Source organism: Macrotis lagotis, chromosome 1, assembly GCF_037893015.1.
Source record: "Macrotis lagotis isolate mMagLag1 chromosome 1, bilby.v1.9.chrom.fasta, whole genome shotgun sequence".
NCBI lineage: Eukaryota > Metazoa > Chordata > Mammalia > Peramelemorphia > Peramelidae > Macrotis > Macrotis lagotis.
In genome coordinates, this window is record NC_133658.1 from 571911831 (window position 1) to 571922006 (window position 10176).

Genomic DNA, 10176 nt, shown 5'->3' on the forward strand with positions numbered 1-10176 from the left:
ATTTTTACCACATAGCTAGGTGGTGATTGAGCCATTCATCTCCAGAGTTTGTTTCCCATCCCTTTTCTATTTTGATTGATTTTCTACTTAATCAGACAATTCCACTCTGTTCAGCCGAAGTCCTCCCCTGCCCGACCTTCTAGAAAGAGTAGACACACACTACCTCCATTTACCAATTCTCTTTCCAAACCCTCCTATCCCTAGTAAAACTACCCTGCCAAGGTCATCACAGTCCTACTCCTTGCCAATTCCAGAAGATTCTTCTCAGGCCTCAAATCCTTTGATTTTCTGTAAGGTGACGCTGTTGACTTATCCCACTCATGACTCTACTCGCTTGACTTTCAGAACACCAATTTATCTCGATTACTGCTACAAACTTAATGGTTTCTCCATTTCTTTTTTTTAAAAAAAAAGCTTTTTGACATCTTTTGCTTTTTACTTCACAATCATTTCCAATTCCCTCTTTCTATATTGATAAAGATTTTGATAAAGAGAAAAAACAACCAACTAATAACAGACATTCAATATTCGATTTCAATATTCAATTCCAGTAGCTTCCTTCTCTTCAGGACAGGTAGACAGCCCAGAAGAGAGCACTCTGGACCTCAAGTCAGCCAGACTCACTTGGCCTCAAACAGCTTACTAGCCCTGTTTGCCTCAGCCTCCTTATCTGTCAGATGAGCTGGAGAAGGAAATGTCAAACTATTTCAATATCTTTGCTGAGTAAACCCCAAATGGAGCTATGAAGACATAACTAACTATAGGCACCCTTATTCCCCCATCATACATACCTCTGTGCTATGAAAACTTGGCCATATTTCATTATCTTTCTCAAGGAAGAGCAGGTTTTCCTCCTTACTCATGGTTTGATTTGTGTGAATTTTCATTTGAATTATAATGTAAGTGTATTATTCTCTTCATTTTGCTTTTTTTTCACTAGAACACCTGCTCTAAGGTCCTATCCTGTTCTATATCCTATTCACCATGAATATCTATGTCCTAAGGGATTTAAGGTAAATGGATCTTAAGCTCTAATCAGATTCATTAGTTCATAAAAATCTTCCCACATTTCTCTTAATTCTTCATATTTGTTATTTCTTTCTGCATAATCATATTCCATTACTTTCATAGATCACATTTTTAATATTTCCCTCCATGTTAGTACCTATGTTTCCTCTTCATTTCTTCCACAAAGATAGAGAATATTCATATTTTAGTATATCTGGGACTTTTGCTTCTTTCTTTGATTTCCTTACTCTATAAATGCAGTAGTTTGTTGAGTTACAGTATACAATGTTCTTGTATGATTTCAAAGTGAAATCCAGAGTAGTTGGACCATTTTACAGCTCCACCAAACAATGCCTAAGTAAGCCTGCCTTCCAACTGCCCTCCAACTATATTAATTTTTTCTCTTTTTTTTCATCTTTTGTCAATTTACATGGAGAAAATTTTCATTCTCTTATTGTGAGTGATTTGAAATGTTTTTCATTTGACCAATTACAATTTGATTTTTAATTGTCCATATCTTTTGTCCTTTTATTGTTAGAGAAGAATTCATGGTATTATAAATTTATGTCAATTACCTTTATGTTTTGGAAACCAGACAAAACAGTGTTATTTGATGCAATTACTTTTCTACCCTTTCTTTCCTAACTCTGTTTTCACTGATTTTACTCCAACAAATTCTTTTTATTTTTATGTAGTAAAATTTTATTTTATCTACTGAGATCCTAGGATAATAGATTTGGAGCTAAAAGGAAACTTGGAGAACATGTAGTCCAAACTCTTATTTTATAAATGAGAAACTGAAGTCGAGAAAAATGAATAACTTGCCCAAAATCACACAGCAAGTAAATATCAGAGCCTCTCTCTCTCACTTTCCTTCTCAATCTCTTCTGATTTTTCCCTTCTTGGATATCTGAAATACAAATGTTTTATACACTTCTTAGTACTCATCTCTCTACATACTTTCCATTTTGAAAGTTTCATCCACTCCTATAGCTTAAAAATCACTTCTCCCAAGATGACTCCCAAATTTATATATCCTACTCATCTCTCCTCTGATCTCTAATCCCACATCTCCAACTTGACATCTCTACCTAGATGCCTCACTAACACTTAATTCAAGATGTTGAAAACCGAACTCAGCATCTGAAAAGATTGTACCTCCTTCATAACTTCTTTATTTCCATAGCTAACATCACCATTTGTCCAGTTCTTTGACTCTAAATCTTAAGAGTTACAGACTTTTCCCAATCCCTCCCCGCTAACTCCAGACACTTAATTGTCAAGTTCTTTCTTCTTTCAAAATATTCTACTTCACTGCTACCATCTTAAAGTCCTTATTATGGAGCTACTATAATAGCTCACATTTACATTGTACTTTAAGATATACAAAATACTTTTCTTGATATAAGACTGAAGTACCTAGCAGAAATGACATTATTACTAATTAGGAGTGGAGGTCTCAGAGAGGTGAGGTGATTTCCCCTGGTTGTACTGTTTTTATTATTGTTGTTATTGGTGGTGGTGGTGGTGGTGGTGGTGGTGGTGGCGGCGGTGGTTGGGACAGTCAGTCCTTCAATCTCAAAGAGGAACAATGACATCAGGAAGGTGCTGTCTTGACCTACAAGCGATTTAGATTTAAGTTTTGGAGGAAGGAATGAAACCCAGATATCTAAAAGTGCAATGCGCTTTTTTCCCCACAACACCATACTTTGTTGTTGTTTGTCATTGTTCAGGTATACCCAACTCTTTGTGACCCCATTTGGGGTTTTCTTGGCAAAGATAGTCTTTCCCTGCAATAATAACCCTTCATGCCAGGATAGTAAGGAGTTTACATTATAGCTTTTTGTCAATTAAAACTAAGAACTCTTCCTCTCTCCCTTTCTCCCTCCTCTTTTTTTACCCTTCTAGTCCTCTTCCCCCTCTTCCTCCATCTTAATCCCCCTCCCCTGAACATAAGTAACTGTTCCTGCTGGTTAGAAGATTACAGAGAGGTCACAGTTTGACCATTATAATAGTAGAAGAAGGCAACTGCAGTAAACAGATCTTGAGAGGCAATCTGGCTACCCAAAAGGGACAGGCAGATGGTTGGGGGGGGGGGAGAAGAGAAAGGAGTCAGGGTGCCCAGAAGTAGGAAGATCATGGGGAAAGAAATCTCAGGGTGCTTTATATATTTAGGTTTCAGGGAAAATTTTTTAATGTTCTCTCTCATTTCCAAAGGTATAGCTAATGAAATAGAGTTTGAGGGTTTTTTTTTGCAACTGGGTAATGATAGATTTCCTTGAACCATTCACTCATCTATTTTGTTCCTCATTCAGACATGATAACATTTTATCAAAGAATTTAGAAGCACTGTGAGATACAAAGCAATTGATGGGCTAACCTACAGAGAGTACAGATTCTAGTTGTTAGGCTAGAAGAGAGGGGAGATCTCTGCCCTAAAGAGCCTATGTTACATTATGTGGGATGTTACTTCCTTGGCTCAACTTCCCACCCAGAAACTTAAGAAAATAGTTCTACTGAGTAGCCCAAGAGACTGGCACCATATCCCTCTTAGCAAACACACTGACTACAATATATAAGTTTTTGCTAAAAGAGAAGAAAATATCAACAAACACTGTATGTCCAGCAACAAGTAATTTACTACTCCCAAAGATCTCAAGATAACTGTTTCTTGACGTTTCTCACATCCCTTGTATGTGAATTCCACTAAGGAATATAGATTGCTCTTCCTATGGTGTAAATACACCTTCTGGAGTGTATGGACTTTTCCAAGAGGACTAACAACTATGGTAATGGGCTTACTGAGCACTGTGATGTCTGCCTGTCATCCAACTCTTACCTGTGGCTCTAAGAAGCTGTAGCATATACAGCAGTCATACCCTGGTAAAAACCATCTCACCAAATGTGTTAAACAAGGTTGATGGTAACCAAGAAATCTCAAACTCATTGGTTATTAGGGAAATGTTTACCCCCCCCCCAAGCATGTGAAGACTTCGTCCATGCTTACCACCAGCAGAATGGGAAATGAAAGCAATTTCTTCCAGTGACTGTGAAGGTGGCTAATGCAGGTGCTGTGGAGCAGTTAGAGCTTGGTCAGACATCAGACATCAAAGTCTACATCCCAGTCATCATCACCACTCTTCTGGACTCTAGTGATTCTAGAAGAGAGAAATGAAATTGATGAATTACTTTATGCAACTCTACCCTATTTAAATCCAATTCACTTGCATGTTAGAGTATCACCTCCCTGATGTTATTATCCTCTTTGAGAATAAAAAAACAAACAACAAAAATTTCCTCTAGTCTATAAGCATATATAGAATCTTAGCATCATCCTCAAAGAACAATTAGCTTTTATCCTTTGGAGCTAATCTCTATAAAACTGAGTAAAAGGAACCTTACCCCAACTCTGATGTCCTTCATAGTTCTCAGATATTAGTCTTGTGCAGAATGGTACATTGCTTGATTTAGAGTAAGAGAACCTGGATTTAAATTCTGATTCTGGTAGTATCAGTATATTTTCTCTAAGATCTCAATTTCCTCATCTTTTTAGTGAGAGGGTTAGATTAGCTGGTCTCTAAGATTCATTTAGGACGATTCATCTTCCTGAGTCAAATCTGACCTCAGATACTTCTTAGCTATATGACCCTTGGCAAGTCACTTAACCCTGTTTGCCTCAGTTTCTTCATCTATAAAACAAACTAGAGAAGGAAATGACAAACCACTCCAGTATCTTTTCCAAGAAAAACCCAAATGGGACTCACTAAGAGTTGAACAAGACTGAAAACTAATGAATAACCAAGGAATACTTTCAACTAGTCCAAGGGTTAATAAGGTTCTTGATTATTCTCATTTACTTTTGTTAAATCATTTCTTTTAAGAATCTTTTATCTCAAAAGATAACAGGAAATAAATCTCTTTCTTTCCTAACTCTGTTTTTGATTTTTCCAACAAATTCTTTTTATTTTTATGTAGTAAAATTTTATTTTATCTACTGAGATCCTAGGATAATAGATTTGGAGCTAAAAGGAAACTTGGAGAACATGTAGTCCAAACTCTTATTTTATAAATGAGAAACTGAAGTCGAGAAAAATGAATAACTTGCCCAAAATCACACAGCAAGTAAATATCAGAGCCTCTCTCTCTCACTTTCCTTCTCAATCTCTTCTGATTTTTCCCTTCTTGGATATCTGAAATACAAATGTTTTATACACTTCTTAGTACTCATCTCTCTACATACTTTCCATTTTGAAAGTTTCATCCACTCCTATAGCTTAAAAATCACTTCTCCCAAGATGACTCCCAAATTTATATATCCTACTCATCTCTCCTCTGATCTCTAATCCCACATCTCCAACTTGACATCTCTACCTAGATGCCTCACTAACACTTAATTCAAGATGTTGAAAACCGAACTCAGCATCTGAAAAGATTGTACCTCCTTCATAACTTCTTTATTTCCATAGCTAACATCACCATTTGTCCAGTTCTTTGACTCTAAATCTTAAGAGTTACAGACTTTTCCCAATCCCTCCCCGCTAACTCCAGACACTTAATTGTCAAGTTCTTTCTTCTTTCAAAATATTCTACTTCACTGCTACCATCTTAAAGTCCTTATTATGGAGCTACTATAATAGCTCACATTTACATTGTACTTTAAGATATACAAAATACTTTTCTTGATATAAGACTGAAGTACCTAGCAGAAATGACATTATTACTAATTAGGAGTGGAGGTCTCAGAGAGGTGAGGTGATTTCCCCTGGTTGTACTGTTTTTATTATTGTTGTTATTGGTGGTGGTGGTGGTGGTGGTGGTGGTGGCGGCGGTGGTTGGGACAGTCAGTCCTTCAATCTCAAAGAGGAACAATGACATCAGGAAGGTGCTGTCTTGACCTACAAGCGATTTATATTTAAGTTTTGGAGGAAGGAATGAAACCCAGATATCTAAAAGTGCAATGCGCTTTTTTCCCCACAACACCATACTTTGTTGTTGTTTGTCATTGTTCAGGTATACCCAACTCTTTGTGACCCCATTTGGGGTTTTCTTGGCAAAGATAGTCTTTCCCTGCAATAATAACCCTTCATGCCAGGATAGTAAGGAGTTTACATTATAGCTTTTTGTCAATTAAAACTAAGAACTCTTCCTCTCTCCCTTTCTCCCTCCTCTTTTTTTACCCTTCTAGTCCTCTTCCCCCTCTTCCTCCATCTTAATCCCCCTCCCCTGAACATAAGTAACTGTTCCTGCTGGTTAGAAGATTACAGAGAGGTCACAGTTTGACCATTATAATAGTAGAAGAAGGCAACTGCAGTAAACAGATCTTGAGAGGCAATCTGGCTACCCAAAAGGGACAGGCAGATGGTTGGGGGGGGGGGAGAAGAGAAAGGAGTCAGGGTGCCCAGAAGTAGGAAGATCATGGGGAAAGAAATCTCAGGGTGCTTTATATATTTAGGTTTCAGGGAAAATTTTTTAATGTTCTCTCTCATTTCCAAAGGTATAGCTAATGAAATAGAGTTGGAGGGTTTTTTTTGCAACTGGGTAATGATAGATTTCCTTGAACCATTCACTCATCTATTTTGTTCCTCATTCAGACATGATAACATTTTATCAAAGAATTTAGAAGCACTGTGAGATACAAAGCAATTGATGGGCTAACCTACAGAGAGTACAGATTCTAGTTGTTAGGCTAGAAGAGAGGGGAGATCTCTGCCCTAAAGAGCCTATGTTACATTATGTGGGATGTTACTTCCTTGGCTCAACTTCCCACCCAGAAACTTAAGAAAATAGTTCTACTGAGTAGCCCAAGAGACTGGCACCATATCCCTCTTAGCAAACACACTGACTACAATATATAAGTTTTTGCTAAAAGAGAAGAAAATATCAACAAACACTGTATGTCCAGCAACAAGTAATTTACTACTCCCAAAGATCTCAAGATAACTGTTTCTTGACGTTTCTCACATCCCTTGTATGTGAATTCCACTAAGGAATATAGATTGCTCTTCCTATGGTGTAAATACACCTTCTGGAGTGTATGGACTTTTCCAAGAGGACTAACAACTATGGTAATGGGCTTACTGAGCACTGTGATGTCTGCCTGTCATCCAACTCTTACCTGTGGCTCTAAGAAGCTGTAGCATATACAGCAGTCATACCCTGGTAAAAACCATCTCACCAAATGTGTTAAACAAGGTTGATGGTAACCAAGAAATCTCAAACTCATTGGTTATTAGGGAAATGTTTACCCCCCCCCAAGCATGTGAAGACTTCGTCCATGCTTACCACCAGCAGAATGGGGAAATGAAAGCAATTTCTTCCAGTGACTGTGAAGGTGGCTAATGCAGGTGCTGTGGAGCAGTTAGAGCTTGGTCAGACATCAGACATCAAAGTCTACATCCCAGTCATCATCACCACTCTTCTGGACTCTAGTGATTCTAGAAGAGAGAAATGAAATTGATGAATTACTTTATGCAACTCTACCCTATTTAAATCCAATTCACTTGCATGTTAGAGTATCACCTCCCTGATGTTATTATCCTCTTTGAGAATAAAAAAACAAACAACAAAAATTTCCTCTAGTCTATAAGCATATATAGAATCTTAGCATCATCCTCAAAGAACAATTAGCTTTTATCCTTTGGAGCTAATCTCTATAAAACTGAGTAAAAGGAACCTTACCCCAACTCTGATGTCCTTCATAGTTCTCAGATATTAGTCTTGTGCAGAATGGTACATTGCTTGATTTAGAGTAAGAGAACCTGGATTTAAATTCTGATTCTGGTAGTATCAGTATATTTTCTCTAAGATCTCAATTTCCTCATCTTTTTAGTGAGAGGGTTAGATTAGCTGGTCTCTAAGATTCATTTAGGACGATTCATCTTCCTGAGTCAAATCTGACCTCAGATACTTCTTAGCTATATGACCCTTGGCAAGTCACTTAACCCTGTTTGCCTCAGTTTCTTCATCTATAAAACAAACTAGAGAAGGAAATGACAAACCACTCCAGTATCTTTTCCAAGAAAAACCCAAATGGGATCACTAAGAGTTGAACAAGACTGAAAACTAATGAATAACCAAGGAATACTTTCAACTAGTCCAAGGGTTAATAAGGTTCTTGATTATTCTCATTTACTTTTGTTAAATCATTAAATCTTTTAAGAATCTTTTACGAATCTCAAAAGATAACAGGAAATAAATCTCACCTCTGAAACCTTCTGCTATGTAATTCTAGACGAGTCATTTAACTTCTTAATGTCCCACACAGCTTTCTAAAACTATTTTTTAAGTATAGCACAGTTGCTGCTCTGTATTGGTAAAGGATTCTTACCCATTATATATCAAAAGGGTAACATATCACTACCAAAAAAAAGGCATGAATTCCTGTAAGCATGTCTTTTTATCCCCAGGTTAACAAAGTATCTTATTCATATTAGGTGGTAAGAAGTGTTTATTGAATTGAAATGAATCAAATTGAATCAATCAAATTGACTTAAGGAATCAAAAATTTTCCCAAACCACCTTGAAAAGAGAAATAGGTAATAGCAAAGACTTAGACTATCTAGAAAACTTTCCAGATAAATAGGGTTATCCAAAAATGAAATGCATAGCCTCAAGAGATAATGGGTTTCTCCTTACTTAAGCCTGTATGATCATTTGCTATAGGTATTACAATGGTATTCTCAGGCAGCTCTCTACTACAAGAAGTTGGAATATCACACTGCAGAAACAATAGATGATATTAGTACTGCTTGATTCTTCTCTGTTCAGACTAGAGTAATATTCTGAGTTTTAGGCATCATATTTTAGGTGAGGCATTTACTAGCTAGAGGGCATTCCGGAGGAACATTACCAAAATGCTGGAGGAACTCAAAATCACGAAAACCAGGAGGTAAATTGTATTAAAATTTCACTAGTATATTCAAGGAGTAGTTCTAGGAAAAACCAAGTAATCAGAAGAAAAGACCCAAGAAGGTTCTTCCAATTTGATAAATTCTGACACCTTGTAGAGAAAGTCCATGATAGTTAGGAACGTACCCTAGAAAGGAATGAAATGCTAATCTTATTCAGTGTATGTATACTCTGATCACTTTGATTGATATGAATGGATATCTTAGAACACATTTTCTACATTGTCACTATGATGAACAAACCTAGAGGACAATTTGTATTAATATAGCAAATAGCAGCATGTTCTTGAAATGACAAAACCTCATTTTTCTTTGTCTTCTTCCTTTTACATGAGAAAGTAAGGGACTGGGATAATAAAAGGACAGTCTGTATCTTCTTCTTGTCAATTCAACCAGTTATTTCTTTCCCAAAGTATTTTCTCACTTAAGTTACAGTTGGCACTGCCATGAAACAACTCCAACTCTCCTATGATAAGAAAGTTATATACAATAAAGAAATTGTAATTACAATTAATTTGTGATGAACTTTACTTTTTAAAAAAGAGAGAAGCAGACATTTAGATTGCTAGTTTTTTTAAATGCCACCATATTAGTCAACAAGCATTTATGAAGGGTTTATTATGTACCAGTTTCTGTACTGAAAGTTGAGAATACAAGGAAAAGCAAAAACTCATCCTTAAGAAGCTCACATTCTATATGGAAGAGACAACATGTAAATAATGTTGTTGTTCTTGTTGTTCAGTTGTTTTAGGTATGTCTAACTCTTTGTGATTCCATTTGGAATTTTCTTGGCAAAGCAACTGAATAGTATGCCATTTCTTTTTCTTGCTCATTTTACAGAGGAGGTAACTGAGGAAAACAAGGTTTCTTCTCTTTAGTGAGTTTTTGTATCCGTTTTTCTATTTATCCTATTCTTCTTTTTAAAATCTTCTCTTAAATGAATTTTTGTGCCTCTTTTAACTATCTGGCTTATTCTGATTCTTTTAAGTTGCTATTTTCTCCAGTATCTTTGTACCTCTTTTATCAAGTGGTTGGTTCTTTTTTTCTTGATTTTCTTACATCACTGTCATTTCTTTTCCTGATTTTTCCTCTGTCTCTCTTATTTGATTTTTATATCCTTTTCCAGGAATTATTTTTTTTGCATGAGATCAATTCATATTTTTCTTTAATGCTTTTTATGTGACTATTTTGACATATAAGTTAGTGTTTTGATATTACTTATCACCATAGTAACTTTCTACAATCAGGTTCTTTTTGTTGT

At 36.2% G+C, this 10176-nt stretch overlaps 1 protein-coding gene across 1 annotated transcript in view; it reads right to left on the minus strand.

Moving 5' to 3' along the window:
• The window catches only part of IGSF11 (immunoglobulin superfamily member 11), a 205457-nt gene extending 198109 nt beyond the window's left edge, over positions 1-7348 (minus strand). Inside the window, exon 1 of the mRNA XM_074214563.1 lies at positions 7291-7348. The gene's annotated coding sequence lies outside the window, so the exon portion shown is untranslated. The remainder of the gene's footprint in view (positions 1-7290) is intronic.
• Between the last annotated feature and the right edge of the window lie 2828 nt (positions 7349-10176).